This window comes from Calidris pugnax, unplaced genomic scaffold, assembly GCF_001431845.1.
Source record: "Calidris pugnax isolate Ruff unplaced genomic scaffold, ASM143184v1 scaffold518, whole genome shotgun sequence".
Taxonomy (NCBI): Eukaryota; Metazoa; Chordata; class Aves; order Charadriiformes; family Scolopacidae; genus Calidris; species Calidris pugnax.
Genome location: NW_015091362.1, coordinates 548,825 through 564,208, shown reverse-complemented (window position 1 = coordinate 564,208; position 15,384 = coordinate 548,825). Strand labels below are relative to the sequence as shown.

The 15,384-nt window shown below is 47.8% G+C and overlaps 1 protein-coding gene across 1 annotated transcript in view; it reads left to right on the top strand.

Moving 5' to 3' along the window:
- Positions 1 to 741: 741 nt before the first annotated feature.
- Positions 742 to 15,384, top strand: part of LOC106899389 (rho GTPase-activating protein 39-like) — a 58,801-nt gene continuing 44,158 nt past the window's right edge. The window contains exon 1 of the mRNA XM_014961191.1: positions 742 to 859. The gene's annotated coding sequence lies outside the window, so the exon portion shown is untranslated. The remainder of the gene's footprint in view (positions 860 to 15,384) is intronic.

Here is a 15,384-nt window from a genome sequence, read left to right as displayed (position 1 = left end):
TCCCGCCCGCACCTGCTCGGCCGCGCCAGACGGGCGCCCCGCAAGGCCCGGCTCCCGCCGGCCGGTGCCGGGACCGGGCTGTTGGCAGCCGCCGAGCGAGGCGGGTGGCCCTGGGTTTCACGGGACGGAGCTGGCCCGGTCCCACCCGGGGGGTCCGGCAGCAGCGCCCTCCCCGGAGGTTGCGGCCGGGCTCTGCCGGGCGCCGTCGCGCCTCTGGAAACGAGCAGTTGAGTGGAAGCGCCCTCTGATCTTGTACTGGTTTTGAGTGGTTGCATGCGTGGGTTGCTCTCTGTCACTTAAAAATCCCAACAGAATTACGAAATGACAGTGAATTCTTAGTCAAGGAGAGGAATGGCCCTTCCAGTTGCGGAGAGAGGTGGCCGGAGAGCGATCGCTCCTCACCTGGGAGCGGTGGGGAGCCAGGATCACCTGTTGGCAGTGGAGACGGAAGGCTGGGTAGCCAGGCCAGTTTCCCAGGCTGCATCCTGCTTCTGACAAACACGGGTGGATTTTATGGCTCCTCTGAATAACCCCATTCAGAGAGAATTCCTCTTGGTTGTTCTGCACCTCAGCTTGTCAGCCAGAAGTGGTTGAATTAAGTTTGGCTCTGCTGGGAAGAAGGTGCAGAGCCTGGCAGAAACACTGTCCTCCCTGCGGCTGATGCCAGTTGCTGTTGTGCTGTTTTGCCAGCATTTTTTTTTCATCCTAGATGAAAAGCTCGGAGCGATTTAACATTCCTGCGAGCGCAGCTCTCCCCAGGGGCACCAGATTTCAGCTGGCTTCTCACATTCTCTTTGTCTGGGGGAGAGGAAGGAGGGCTGTGCTGGCGTTTTTCCCAGTACCTCTGTGATGGTGCAAGGTATTTGGAATTATTTTTTATTTCTTTTGCATTTGAAGTTGTTTTTTTTTCCCTTTCCTTTCTTTTCTGTCTCTTCTGCATCTTCTCCAGCAGAACGGGATTTGAGTTACTCTATAAGAAGGAGTGACTTGGGAAGGGATTGCTTGAGAGTGGATGTAGAACATCAGAATTCATCCAGAGAAAAGTGATTAGCCCCACAGCACGCTCTCGGTCTGCCAGCAGCAGCAACTCATAGTGGCTGCTTCTGCCCCCCTGCTTGTGACAGCCAAGGGCACTTGGGGATCAAGGTTGCAGGTTGCTCGCTTCAGGGGATCAACTGGAGAACCTGAGACAGCCCCAAGTCTGTGTGGCTATCGTTCCTCCAGCCAGTGCAGAGGAGTGCTTCTTGCACTGGATTTCAGCATAATTTTTCCGTCGTGTCCCCACTATCTCTTTGGCACTTTTTGAGTTCAGTGTTTGCCGCATTGATGAGACAGCTGTTTGGAGTGATCCTGAGATCACAGTGGATTATAGGAATGCGGATTCTGAACCCAGGATTTTGGTCAGTTAGCTCACATGCCTTCTGTATTCACAACAGGTTTGCTTAGCTGAAACAGATGTCTTGGCCTTAGCTGGGAGCACGTAAGCTACAGGGGGATCTAACTGTACTGGCCTGATGCGTGTTGTAATCAGAATTTTATGCTCATCCTTGTCGTGCAAAAGGCTGCTTTCAGCCTGGCTGTTACTGGGTCCGCAGCTGAAAACCTCGTGAAAGACTTGCACGTTTATTGTGCTATCAAGACATGCAGAATCTGATGCTGAATGCTGCCCTGCTTTAGGGGAACAAAAGGCAAATGCATCCCATTCAACTGATTTACTTGATCTCTAGGAAAATGTGATGTGTTACGGTGCAAACATGAAAGGAGGAGAGACTGAGACTCCTATAGTTAACGGCCTAATGCGTAAGAAAATCTTGCAGATTTCAGTGTGTTTATGCCTGAGCTCTGAGGCATTATTTTAGTCAATTCTGACATTCTTTTTGCTGTTGGCTTCATAGGATTGGGGCAACTGTCTGCTGGCAACCAAGTAGAGTTTTGTAAACCAGGGAACAGGTTTTTTTTTTCCCCCATACAGCCATGGAGGATTAGCATTGTTGAGGGACTGTAGGAAGGACTGTAAGATCTAAATCAGCTTTAATGGAAACACTTCTGTAATTAAAGATAACGAAGCATAACTGCAGTATGATTCTGGCTTTTTGGCTCATGAAAGTGTTGTGATTTTTTATTTTATTTTATTTTTTCCCCTGGCAGTACAGTTTAGTAAATATTCATATTCCTGAACCCTTTCTTTGAGGTCACGATAGGATGTGTCATATCTATATTTCTTCATAGGTAAATGCGTTAGTAAGAATACTACTTGATTGCTGTTTTACCTATGGAGAAGAAAGCTTTTCAGTTTGGACTTGCTGTTTTAGCAGTGTGGGTTTGGCTGTTTCAATTAAAGTCTCAGGACACGAGCAGGGGGCACCTCGCCTGTGCCAGAAGCACAGGCTTGTTGAAGTCCTGTTAGCTGAGTGGGTGGGATGGCTGGGAATGGTACTGAGTGTACTTGTTCAGTGGGAAACCTCCTGGTTTGGCTGGCGACTTTATTTTGATCAATACAAAATATAAAGGGTTCACATGCTTTATGTTCTGATTACAGTAAAGACTCTTAATTTTGTTATTGAATCTCAGTATCTTGAGTATGAGTTTGTTGCATATAATTAATTCAGGCTTCAATTTGTCTTTGCCTGAATACTGTTTTCTGTGTTTTTTTCAGATTCTTTAATTTAGGAATGAGTGAAAAGTTCCACACTTCATCAGCCTGCCCTGGAGCTGCTGATGGACTCCTTGTGTCTCAACTCAGCTGTGGCTTTGCAGCAAAGGGGTCTTCTGTTTTTGGCAGGGCATCTGAACCTCCTGCTGTTATTCAGTAGAGAGCCTCCCACATCCTCTGAACTGGGTCTGTGTGCCCTGTTTTGGTTTGCTCTCTTCTTAATTGGCTTACATAAGGCCGTGTACAAACATTCTCTCTGTAGCTAGCTGTGACTGCAGGACAAGCTTCTGCTTCCAGCAGGTTGTCCCTCTCCCATCTGCTGGATGAGTCAGTTCCTCAATGAGCATTGTGGTAACTCGCTTCACAGTAAACGAGCTGGGGTAGTGAAGGTCTCTGCTCTTCTGTGGAGATAAGTGCAGGTGGGAGAGGTTATCGGCAGCCTGACCCCTGCCACGCACTCCTGGTGTCATCCCTGCTCCTCTAAACGCGTTGCTGGAGCTATCACGAGCTTGCCGGGGAAGTTTTCTCCTGATTATATGGTTTAGGGGTGAAAGACCAACTGTCTTTAAGTGTAATCAGGAGTGTGGTTTTGCTCCAGCAATTTTGCTGGTGGAAGCAGAAGAGGGGTGATAAGCTGTGGAGGACAGGGTAGTCATCTTGTCCGCTGTCACTGTTGTGTCCTTTTTAAGCTGCTCATATCAGCAGGCCCAGCATGGCCTGGAGCTCACTCCTCAGGTGGAGTCCTGCCTTCAGTTACAGTGTTTGACTCTATGCAGATAAAGCCTGGTCCTTGTGAAACACCTTCAGACACATCAGAGTTGTCTGATGGAAACTAATCAGAAGTTCAAAGGAAAGCAGCAGTGTTTCCTCCTTCCCTGTGGTCTCGTCTCCCAGTGTTTCCATTCCTGTCGTACTACCCGGATGGCTTTCTCAGTGGATGATGCAATTAGGAGGAGATACTTGCAAGCTTTCAGCAAATAAATACGTCAGAATTTGAAATGCTCCATTTAAGCTCCGTCGGTCCTTCCCAGGTGGAGCACAATTATTTGTGCCTTGTTGTGACATGTATACACTGGTGTTTCTTTAAAAAGCCCTCTGGGCAGATTTGAATAGTTACTGAAGTGCCTCTTGTTTGGAATAAAAATAAATTCTGGAGCAGACACTGGGATTTGGTTTTAGGTGGATTTGTAGAGGGTTTGTGAGCTCTGCTGTTGTAACTTAAACTTCTGATGTTATTTCCTGCCTTTGTCAAGGTGTACAGAAAGGCGCTTGTAGGAAATATGGCTTTAATGATTGAGCAACTTCTTATGGTTTTGGGTAGCTCAGTCGTAAGTGCCCACTGAAGCAAGCTAGCTGATTCGTTTTGTACTCTTCATGGGGAAAAAGCAGTCTTCTGCTTCGGGTGATTTCTTAAAGCAGTCAATTTTTGGAGTGGCAGGAAAATATTAACTATAGCGGCAGACATGAGGTCCTTCTGGCTTGTCCATCTGGAATGAGACACTGTAGGTCAAGAGAAAACTTTTATGTGCATGGTTTTTGTCTCGTGGGAGAACGGAAAAACTACTATTATTTGGGATATATACTGTTCCCAAGTGTTTGAGGTTACCGATATAAGGAATAAGAGTGGTTTATATTTCCAGCTGAATATTGACCAGCAAGTTCCCATGTAGCTGGTGTCAGCCATCCTCAGGCTACTCTCCCAAGTAGACAGCCTCTTTTTTGCTTTGTGTGTTGTCAGTTGCCTTATTTTGGTTATGCAATGCACAGAGCCAAAAGAGGTTTGGGAAGCTTATAATGAGGATGGTGAAGATCCAGATTGTTTGTTTGCAGTGAAGCATGAGAGATGGAAAGGACTCCATGATGCCCAGGGGGAGCATTGGTACGGCTGGTACAGCAGCTTGAGCAGTTGGGCTGTGTCTGGCCTCCTGCAGTTACGTGCTTTAGGCAAGAAAAAGGGATTCTGGTTTGACAATACCAACTTTAGAAAATTTCCCCTGAAAAAAAAACAAACGAGATGAAGGACCAAAGCACCGGAGATGCTGAGATTATTTTTATTTTTTTCAGGCTCTTTTGTCTTTTTCAACTTGTGTCCAAAAGTTTTGTATGAAGTTCCACTGAGGGTTTTATGCTGCAGAGCACTGGGGAACTTCTGAAATGGAGAGGTTTGAATAAAATTATTTTTTTAGGCCAAGACATCAGCCACCAGAGGCAAATAGAAGGCTGGTTCTACACAGGGAATGTATTTTCTTAGTCCTCTCATTTTCTGCTTGTGCCCAGCTCTCCAAGCCAAGCTGTCACTGCACTTTGCCTTTCTTGATGGAGAGTGTTCTGATGTGGGATGAAATGGAGATGACAGCGAGCGCCCTGTGCTCCCTGGGCTTCCTGCGTGTTCCTGTTTCAGCCTGGAGCTGAGCCATCCTGGGCCCCTCTAAACTGAACTTTTTCTTAGCCACAGGGTTTATGATTGACAAAAAACAAACAAGCCAGGCTACAGGTGGGGGCAGAGGCGGGAGGGGGGACACCAAACCTGTGCTGGGCTCACTTGTGTGTGTAACTTGGCAGATGTGGGACACTGCCATAAGGCACTTTGCTTTGGCAGATGGGGCTGTTTCCTACCTGGGCAAACAAGGCTGCTGCTTTCTGGCTGGAAAGCTGTTAGAGGCAGAAAAGACTCAGTGTAGTGGGATTTTGTGTCGTCTTGGACATTGTGAACCGGTGGCCCAGGGCCAGGTGCAGTGTAGCAGGGATAACTTCTTTGTTCTGTAGATCTGGTTTTTCTTTTTGGTTTCACTTGTGCTTATTTTTTTCCCAGAAGAATGACAAAGAGGCTTACTGTCTCCATCAGCAGTGATACCAAGAAAAGCCCTGCACAATGTTGCCCGACGAGTTGGGGCCAAGCTCAGCAAAACCCCTCTAACCACATGGAGTTCAGCTGTCTTGGTTTTTTTTGATTCTGAGGCAGTGCAATGTCTTGCCTGTGGGTTTTCATGTGTAGCAGCAGCCAGGGCTCAGTTTAGGAGAGGGATGAACCGGTGTTAAAATATTTCCAGTAACAAAGTGAAGTCAGAGAAGAAGTTACTGTAACAGACTTTGCAGCTGAATGATTGAATACAGACCGAGGGGATGCAATGGTGAGCAGTGCAGTGTGGTGCTGCCTGGAAAGATGCCCCTCCAGAGGCTGTGGCCAGAGCAGGCGGTGGACCTTGGCAGTTTTTGGTGCCTCTGCACTGTGTTCTGGGCCTTCTGGGTGGCTAGCTGGGTTTTATTGTCAGGACCCTGACCTGCTCCAGCCACTCTGGTGCCTGGTCCACATGCCTCTGCTAATCTGCTCGTGCAGCCCTGTGACCCCCCACCAGCCCATTCCACTCAGGGCTCGTTCCCTCTGTGCTCTTGGGGCTCTGTGGGAAAGAGCAAGTGCAGGGTTATTTCCAGACGTGGGGTAAGCTGTGGGTGCTCACACGCTGCAATCCAGGCCCCAAGTCTCCCTTATATGTGGTTAAACAATAACTCAAGGTCCTGCTGTTAGTTTCAGCATGTTCAGTTTGTCATAAAACTGTAAGTGGTATATTTGGTCATTTCCTGGCCTGGTGACTGTTTCTTCCTCATGTATATTGTAGTTCTTTTATAGTCCCTGATACACAGCTGGATACTTGCAGCTATCAGCCACACTCTCTAGTGCTTTTTTTCTCCCTAGCTACAGTGATTAGGTTTGGGGTATTTTTTATTTGGCCTTCCAAGCATTGCTCTAAGCTATGATGAGAGGAGAAGCTCTGAAGTGTTGTATGAATTCTTGGTGATGAATCAACGTCAAGTGAAGCAAAAAGAGATGGCAGAAGGGCTGTGAGCTGAGGTGCAGAGCCTGGAGTGTGGCTGGCGTGAGAAGCATTTAATACGTGCCTAAGGACAAATGCTAGGCATGTTGTAATAAGGAGGTAAGTTTTCTTAGCAGTTTATACCATTGTAATATAATGGATAGTCTGACTGGGATACGGCTGAGGTGCATTTAGGTAGTAAAGTAAAATGAGTGTGAAGCAAGCAGTGCTGGGGCTTGGAGAGCAGCTTTGTGCTTGGGTCGGTGCTGCCCCTGGTCACCTGCAGTCCTGCATTAGAGCACAAATGGCAGAAGAGTTACAGTTTTGGCTTGGAAACTCCTCAGAAAACTTGCCCCTGAAATAAGCTACTTCATTTTTAGTGAAATTAGTTTTTAAATCACTGAAAATCAGGGTGAAAAGCAAGTGCCATGGTCTTTTTTGTACTGTGGGTTTAGAAGCTGCTGAGGAAATGCCTGGTGAATAGATGGTGGTCTGACAACTCGGCCTAAATTCACTAAAGCTGTAATTTGAAATTAGTCTAAAACACAGGTTTGAGGTTCTGGAGACTGAAGGCTTTTCCAAAGTAGAAGTCTTATCTTGGGGTGGCAATAAGCATAAAAGATAATAAAGACAGTGATCATCTTCTTGGGGTGAAGACGTGCCCTGCCACCCTTGTTTCTTCTGCCCCTGGATTCTGTCACCAGAATGGTTGAGTTCATTAAAGCAAGGGTAAACTGTCTGCTTTTTAGTTAGCAAGCTGAATTAACTCTGTGTGGGATGATTTGAGGAGCTCCGGTGCCCTTGTGTGATGAGCTCTGGGGATGCGTTGCGGGGGGAGAGGGGAAAGATGCAGAGGGCACCCCCTCCTTCTAGTAACAGCAAGTCATTGGACCTGCTCTGCTTTCAGTGTACCGTGGTGCTGTCATCCAGTTCCTTCTCCCACAGTCTGTTGGACCAGCTTTGGATACCGTGCTGCAGGGGTGGCTTGTTGAGACTTTGGGACTGAATGCCAAAACCCAACTGCAAGAGCCGGGGGGTTGGCAGAGAGCCACTGTGAGGCAGAGCTCCCTTTGTGGGGGGACACTTGTTCAGGTTGCTCTTGTTGTTGAAACAAGGTGGGTCGGATGAGTCTGGTGAAAGGGGAGATGGTGGTGGTTTCAGCCTCTCTGGCTCCGTGTAGCATTTCCCCAGCAAGGCAGTCTCTTCAGGTGCAATGGCAGAGTCCTCTATCGGCCACCCAGAGCTGCCTCTGATGGCTGTCCTTAAACTTTACTTGGTCTTGGAGGGGTGGAATCACTTGCTTTTGTCTCCCTTTAGATAAGGAAAGCTTCTGCTGAGCTGCGAGGGCTGTCTGTCCGTGGGGGAGAAGTTTGTCGGTAACCCAGCATGCTTGGTGTGAGGGCTCCCCAGTTCGAGAGAGACAGGGGACTATTGGAGAGAGTCCAATGTAGGGCAACAAAGATGATTAAGGGATTGGAACACCTCCCTTACGAGGAAGGGCTCAAAGAGTTGGGGCTCTTTAGTCTGGAGAAGAGAAGGCTGAGGGGAGACCTTATTAATGCTTCCAAGTACCTAAAGGGTGGGTTGAAGGATGATGGAGCCAGACTCTTTTCAGTGGTTCCCAGTGACAGGACGAGGGGCAACGGGCACAAGCTGGAACATGGGAAGCTCCATTCAAATGTGAAGAGGAACTTCTTTACTTTCAGGGTGCCAGAGCCCTGGAAGAGGCTGCCCAGGGAGGGTGTGGAGTCCCCTTCTCTGAAGATCTTCAAGCCCCACCTGGATGCTCCTGAGTGATGTGCTCTGGGCAGCCCTGCTTTGGCAGGGGAGTTGGACTGGATGGTCTCTAGAGGTCCCTTCCAACTCTGACAATTCCATGATTCCGTGTGCTTGAGCGTGGGGCTAGAGAGACACTTGGGCTACTTGGAAAAGGGTGGACAGCATGATGATGACCACATAGCTCAGTGAAACAGCCCAAAGTTCGTCTTGAAATGTAAAAAAGGGGGACTCCCAGCGGTGGATGTGCTCGTTCCTGCCTGACCTGGATGGGTCGGGTGGTGAGCTGTGCTTGGGGCGTGTTGATTTTTGGGCTGCATCCTGTACCACAGGCTCTCTGGGGAAGAGAACAGTTTCCTATTTGAGAGTGTCTCCTGATACCACGTACATCTTGTACTCTGGGTGTTGAAATAAAATAACCCATGCAGCTGGCCACGGCAGCTCCGTTACCACTGTCCTGGCAGCGCCTGCAGTGCCTGCCTACAGCAGAGCTTGGCCCCGGGAGCAGCGCAGACAGGGGAGAGCACGTGCTTAATTCATGTTACCTTGTTCAAACCTCTACTATTTGCAGCAGTAGCCATTTTTTCAAGTGAATTTGTGGAAATGGCCAGAGAACAGAGAAATTTTTCATGGGGCTGCCTGTGGTGCTGCTTTCTTGCCCTCCATGTCACAGCTAGACCTGGATTAAACCCAGAGTTCCTGTGGACTGCAGAGAGGATTTAAGGGGCTTTACATGAATTAGCAGTATTCCCCTGAAATTACCATTTTGGGGCTGTTGGCTGTGGCAGGAACCTGAACTGCTGTGCCTACAGGCTGTGAAAGCTCCTAATGGTGCGGCTGTTTCCCCTGGATAAGGGAATGACATTTGTGAGCACAAACAGCTTTAATGGTGAGATGTGTCTGTACTAGAGCTTGGGCTGCCCTGTTGGTCCTTGTGGAAGTGCAGCAGCTGGGACAGGCAGTATGTGGTCCTGTGGACAAAGAGCAACGTCCTTGTGGCTGCAGTGAAAATTGGGTGCTGGTGGGGGGATGTTCAGCCAGCCCCTTTGCAGGGTGCAGCCTTGCTGCGGCAGAGCTTTCCCTGCTGCTCAAGAGGCAGGGGAGTCTTAGGCTTCATCTCTTTCAACTTCACACCTGCTAAGCTGTGACAGAAGATGTCAAGAAGAGTAATGAACAGCTGGGAGATGCAAACCTTTGTTTTTCTTGTGCTTCAGGTAAAAATTGATGGGTAAATGTTTTATTTTTTAAATTAATACCTGTTGCTGGCTAAACCTGTCTCGCAGTTTGTTAGCAGGGCCTGCCTCCTGTGTCTGGCAGGACCTTGTCAGGAACTGTGCCGGCCTTGACCTTGGCTGCAGCTCTGTGCACTCAACAGTGCTGAAAAGAAGGGAGAAGGTCCAGGCTGTGGCTGCTCCCTGGAAGGGAGACACTGCCACAGGACGCTGCTCTCCTGGGATCTTGTCTGCCCTTTGTGGTCCTGTTTTCCCCTGGGAAAGAGGAGCCTTCACTCCTCTGCCTCCCATCTAGTGGGTCCCTTAGGAGGTGTTTTGAGCACGTAACACATTTCCATCCCAGTTTTGGTATCTGGAAACTGGGGATGTACAGTTACCTGTGAAAACTCAGTATGTATGTGCCCAGGAACAGTCATGATAAGTCTGAGCCTGTGTTTATGATGGGCTCTTTATGACTGGCAGCATTAATAAAATTAATGAGACTTATATGTGCCCTGCCATAGAGCTGGCATTTACTCCACCCTGCTAAAAAGGGGCTGTCTGTTGTTGTGGTCATGTAAGAGCCCTGATATTTGTCTGCCTTGTATGGCTGTCCCTCTGCTGCGAGTAACTGATAGGACCAGTGGCGGTATGGTAGTTATTTGGTGATGACATTGGCAGCTCAGAAGAAATGGATACCTGCACCAAGAAAAGATTAAAGACACTTTTTTTTTTTTTTTCCTGTTAAAGACAACAAAAGGAAGTGTGCAGGGAAAAAAAGACTTGGTGGAGCAAGAAGGATGTTGGTCAAAAAGGGGGAGCAGTATCCGTACAAGACTAAAAAAGAAAAAAAAAAAAGTATTTCAGCAGATTACATGTAAAATCAAAATAAGGCAGGCTAGAGTAAGACTTTTGAAGAGTGAATCTGTCAACTATGATTAATTTTCAAATGCATCAGAAACCTTTTGGAGACAGGCAGCAGAAGAGATCAAGGTGTGAGAGGCACAGAAGATAAAGCCATTACAGAAAAATCTAAACCATATTTTGGCCATCTTGGCTCCTGTGGAGGAGCTTTGTAGTCTGCAAAGCTACAAAAGAGCTGTCTGAGAAGTTTTCTCATGTGTAATGTCAGTAGAAATAGCTTTAGAGCAAACAGAGGAACTGATAAGAAACTGTAAGGAACAGATAGTGTTTACTCAAGAGTGCTGTAGGATCTTAAATCTGAAATTGCTGAGATACTTTTGTGTGTGTCCTGTTGCTTAAGTGCCCTTGGTATTGCAGAAATTGATGGTGGCGAATGCCATGGCATTTTTTTTAAAAGAGGGTGATCTTGGGGAAATAGGGGAGGTACGCATCAGGTGGCTCAATATCTGTGCCAGGTGCGCTGCTAGGGCTGTAGAGTGGATCCTGGTGACCACACACCAATGGGTCTGACCTCTGTGCCTGGGCCCCTGCAATGAAGGAAAGGTCACTGAAGGCATGGCCAGGAACAGCTTCTTGGAAAAGAGTTAACAGGGCTAATGTAAAGGCAAGTCCTGCCTCATGGTCCTGCTGGAGCTTGGTGAGCATGTGGGTAGCAGGACCAGTAGACTTCATAGAATCACAGAATGGTTCATGTCGGAAGGGACCTTAAAGCCACCACCTGCCCTGGGCAGGGACACCTCCCACCAGACCAGGTTGCTCCAAGCCCCCTCCAACCTGGCCTTGAACCCTCCAGGGATGGGGCAGCCACAGCTTCTCTGGGCAACCTGGGCCAGGCTCTCACCACCCTCACAGCAAAGCATTTCTTTCTGAGATCCCATCTCAATCTCCCCTTTTTCAGTTTAAAACCATTCCTTCTTGTCCTATCACTGCACTCCCTGATAAAGAGTCCCTTCCCTCCTCATGTCTCCTGTAGCCCCCTTTAGGTACTGGAAGGCTTCTATAAGGTCTCCCCAGAGCCTTCTCTTCTCCAGGCTGAACAACCCCAACTCTCTCAGCCTGTCCTCGTAGCAGAGGTGCTCCAGCCCTTGGATCATTTTTGTGGCCCTTCACTGGACTCCTTCCAACAGGTCCATGTCCTTCCTGTGCTGAGGACTCCAAAGCTCGATGCAGTATTCCAGGTGGGGTCTCCCTGGAGGGGAGCAGAGCAGAGGGGCAGAATCACCTTCCTTGCCCTGCTGGCCACGCTTCTCTTGATGCAACCCAGGATGCGGGGGGCTTTGTGGGCTGCCAGAACACATTGCTGACTCGGGTTGAGCTTCTCATCCACCAACACCTCCAAACTTCATATGTCTGGGCTTTCAAACAACCTTTGACAAGGTTCTTTACCAAAGGCTTTCAAGAAACTAAGTCACCATGGAGGAAAGGTTTTGTTATGGACTGAGAGCTGGTGAAAGCAGAGGATGCAAAGAGCAGAACTTATTAGTTTTTTCCAGCGTAAGAGACAGCAGTGAGGCCCCAGAGACTGGTCCTGGGACTGGTTTCCATCCTATGGGTGACTTCAGGCATGGAGAGGTACAGTGAAATCTCCAGGTTTGCAGAGGATCATCAGTTCCTTGAGGTGGCTGGATTACCTCACTCAAGATGAGGAAATTCAAAAGGATCTCACAGAACTGAGCAAGTGGACAAATAAGTGACAGATAGAATCATAGAATCGTCTAGGTTGGAAAGGACCTTAAAGATTGTCTAGTCCAACCATCAACCTAACTCTGACAAAAAAATAAATAAGAAATAAGCAATAAAAAAAACACTAAACCATATTCCTGAGGACCATGTCAACCCGTCTTTTGAACACCTCCAGGGACTGTGCCTCAACCACTTCCCTGGGTAGCCTGTTCCAATGCTGGATAACCCTTTCCGTGAAGAAATTTTTCCTAATCTCCAATCTAAACCTCCCCTGGTGCAACTTGAGGCCATTTCCCTTTGTCCTGTCTCCTGTGACTTGGGAGATGAGACCAACCCCTGCCTCTCTACACCCCCCCTTCAGGTAGTTATAGAGTGTGAGAAGGTCTCCCCTCAGCCTCCTCTTCTCCAGGCTGAACACCCCCAGCTCCCTCAGCCTCTCCTCACAAGACTTGTTCTCCAGACCCCTCACCAGCTCTGCTGCCTTTCTCTGGACCCGCTCCAGCTCCTCAATGTCTTTTTTTGTGGTGAGGGGCCCAAAACTGGACACAGTACTCGAGGTGAGGCCTGTCCAGTGCCCAGTACAAGGGTACGATCACCTCTCGGGTCCTACTCACCACACTGTTCCTGATACAGGCCAGGATGCTGTTGGCCTTCTTGGCCACCTGGGCACACTGCTGGCTCATGTTCAGCCCACAGGCCACCAACACCCCCAGGTCCTTCTCTGCCAGGCAGCTCCAGCCACTCTGCCCCCAGCCTGGAGCGCTGCAGGGGGTTGGTGTGACCCAAGTGCAGGGCCCAGCACTTGGCCTTATTGAAACTCATCCTGTTGGTCTCAGCCCATCGATCCAGCCTGTCCAGATCCCTCTGAAGATGAACTTCAGTGTAGGAAAATGTGGGGTCCTCATAAGGGACAACTATCTATAGTGGGCCTGTATGATGCTGAACTGATGGTTACAGCTCAGGAAGGAGCCCAGAGTCATCATCGGCAGTTCTCTGAAATCATCAACTCAGTGTGCAATGGGAGCTAAAAAATTTGGTGAATGTTGGCCACTGTTAGCAAGGGTGATAACAACAAAGCAGAGGGCATCCTTTTGACTCTCTGTAACACCTTAGTGCATGTCTTGGGGGCTGCATGCAGTCATGGTTTCTGCATCTTGAGAAGGACAGTGGTGTTGGATGGGCTGCGGAGAAGACAATTTAAATGACTGAGGGACACAGCAGCTGCCTTCTGAGGACAGAGGGGAAAAAAATTGTGACTCCTTGGTTCTGAATAGAATTCTGGCATAGCATACAGTCAAGGTATACAAAAATGTGAAGGCACTGATTAAGATGAATTTTATCTACTAAGTCTTGTGGCACTAGAACAGAGGGACTTCATGAAACCTACAGCAGATTGGTTTAAAGCAGGTAAAAGGAAGTACTTTTATTTTATGCAATGTGTGATGAACTTCCAAATTCATTGTCCTGGGTGGCTGTGGATGCAAAAGGCATCAGCAGGTTTCCAAAGCATTTCAGTAAACTTATTGGCAGCCATTCTGAACCAGATACTAGGAAGAACAACCAGGGATGTGCCATAATGCAAGTGTGGTTTCTGGAGGAATAAGGAAGAAGATGGAGAAAGGATATATCAGGTGCACGTGCTCTGCCTAACAAAACTCTTCCGTTGTCCTGGCTGTAGATGAGATGGAGGGGCAGTTCGTTTCACCCAACATGTGTATCTTAGGTTTTTGAAATTTTCCAGAAACCAACATCGAGTAGGAACATGGATAGATATGACATGTTGCGGAAGAGTCAGCATGGCTTTTATAGACCAAAATTGAGCCCCGTGTCTCCATTGGTACTTGGAAGGTGTTTGGGAGCGCATGGCAGGGGTGGTCAGTGGAGTAGTCTAGTGGTCCTATCCAAAAGGTTTCAGCACAGGGTATCCAAGATAAGTTCATGTGATGCATGGTGAATAAATGGTTAAAGGATAGGCTACAAAGATGAGGAACAGACTATCAGACTTGGCAGTGCAGGGAAGTCCCTTGGGGAGCCAAGCTGGGATCTCCACTGCTCACAGCATTTGTATGTGACCTAGAAAAGCAGATGAAAGCAGTGGCTGGGGAAGAGCCACATGCGCAGTGATTGGTTCTGCGCAAACATAAGAAATCCTGAGCACCGAAATTTGGGAATGATGGTAGGAGGGTATGTCGGGGGGTAGGAGGTATTTCTGCAAAACTATCGGCCAGAGTTTGACAGCGCCACAGGAAGGTACAAGGAGGTTGTGAAGAGGAAAGGGGAGCAGAGGACAGAATGAAAAAGTCAAGACACTGTGATCTGCCGTCACGTTGAATATCAAGTGAGTGTCAGGTCATCCCACCTCAGAAAAGTCCTTGTTTCTAACTGCTGAAAGTAGAATACGTGCCTCTGTAGTTTTTGCTCTTTTTTTTTTTTTTTTTTTTTGTTAGTGGCAAATACTGTGTACTAGAGGCAGGACTGTCTAGAGGTGGACATCAAAATGGAAGTTGAATGTGGTCTAACTTTGCCCCAGTCCTTTGGCTATGCTGTAGAAGAAGGACGGAGGGAGCAGTGACATCTTTCTGAATTTGCCCCTCCTTTGCTGCCTTCCTTGCCACTTCTGAAAGTGAAAATCTCAGTTTTGGACTGAATGCAAGCTAATAAATGCTTGGGGTTTTGGTGAGAGAAAACAAAAGGAACTTGTTTTGGGCATGAAATCAAAAAGTAAGTTGTTCTCACACCACTGTTCGCTGTTACCATGTATATTTTTTTTTTTTTTTTTTTTTTTTTTTTTCTGTTAGTGGCAAATACTGTGTACTAGAGGCAGGACTGTCTAGAGGTGGACATCAAAATGGAAGTTGAATGTGGTCTAACTTTGCCCCAGTCCTTTGGCTATGCTGTAGAAGAAGGACGGAGGGAGCAGTGACATCTTTCTGAATTTGCCCCTCCTTTGCTGCCTTCCTTGCCACTTCTGAAAGTGAAAATCTCAGTTTTGGACTGAATGCAAGCTAATAAATGCTTGGGGTTTTGGTGAGAGAAAACAAAAGGAACTTGTTTTGGGCATGAAATCAAAAAGTAAGTTGTTCTCACACCACTGTTCGCTGTTACCATGTATAGCAATTACTGCCATAGCAACAGATATTTTCAAGATCCAGCCAAGATCTTCCAGGGCTGCAACATAACTTCTGATACTTGCTCATTGTGCTGCTATTAATAACTGTGTTTCCCCCCCTCACAGCCAGGAAGTTTCTTCTTCCTCATGTACCAAGTGCGAGGGATAAGCTCATTTTAAATCAATTGTGGGGAGAAGTGACACTGGGGGAGTTCC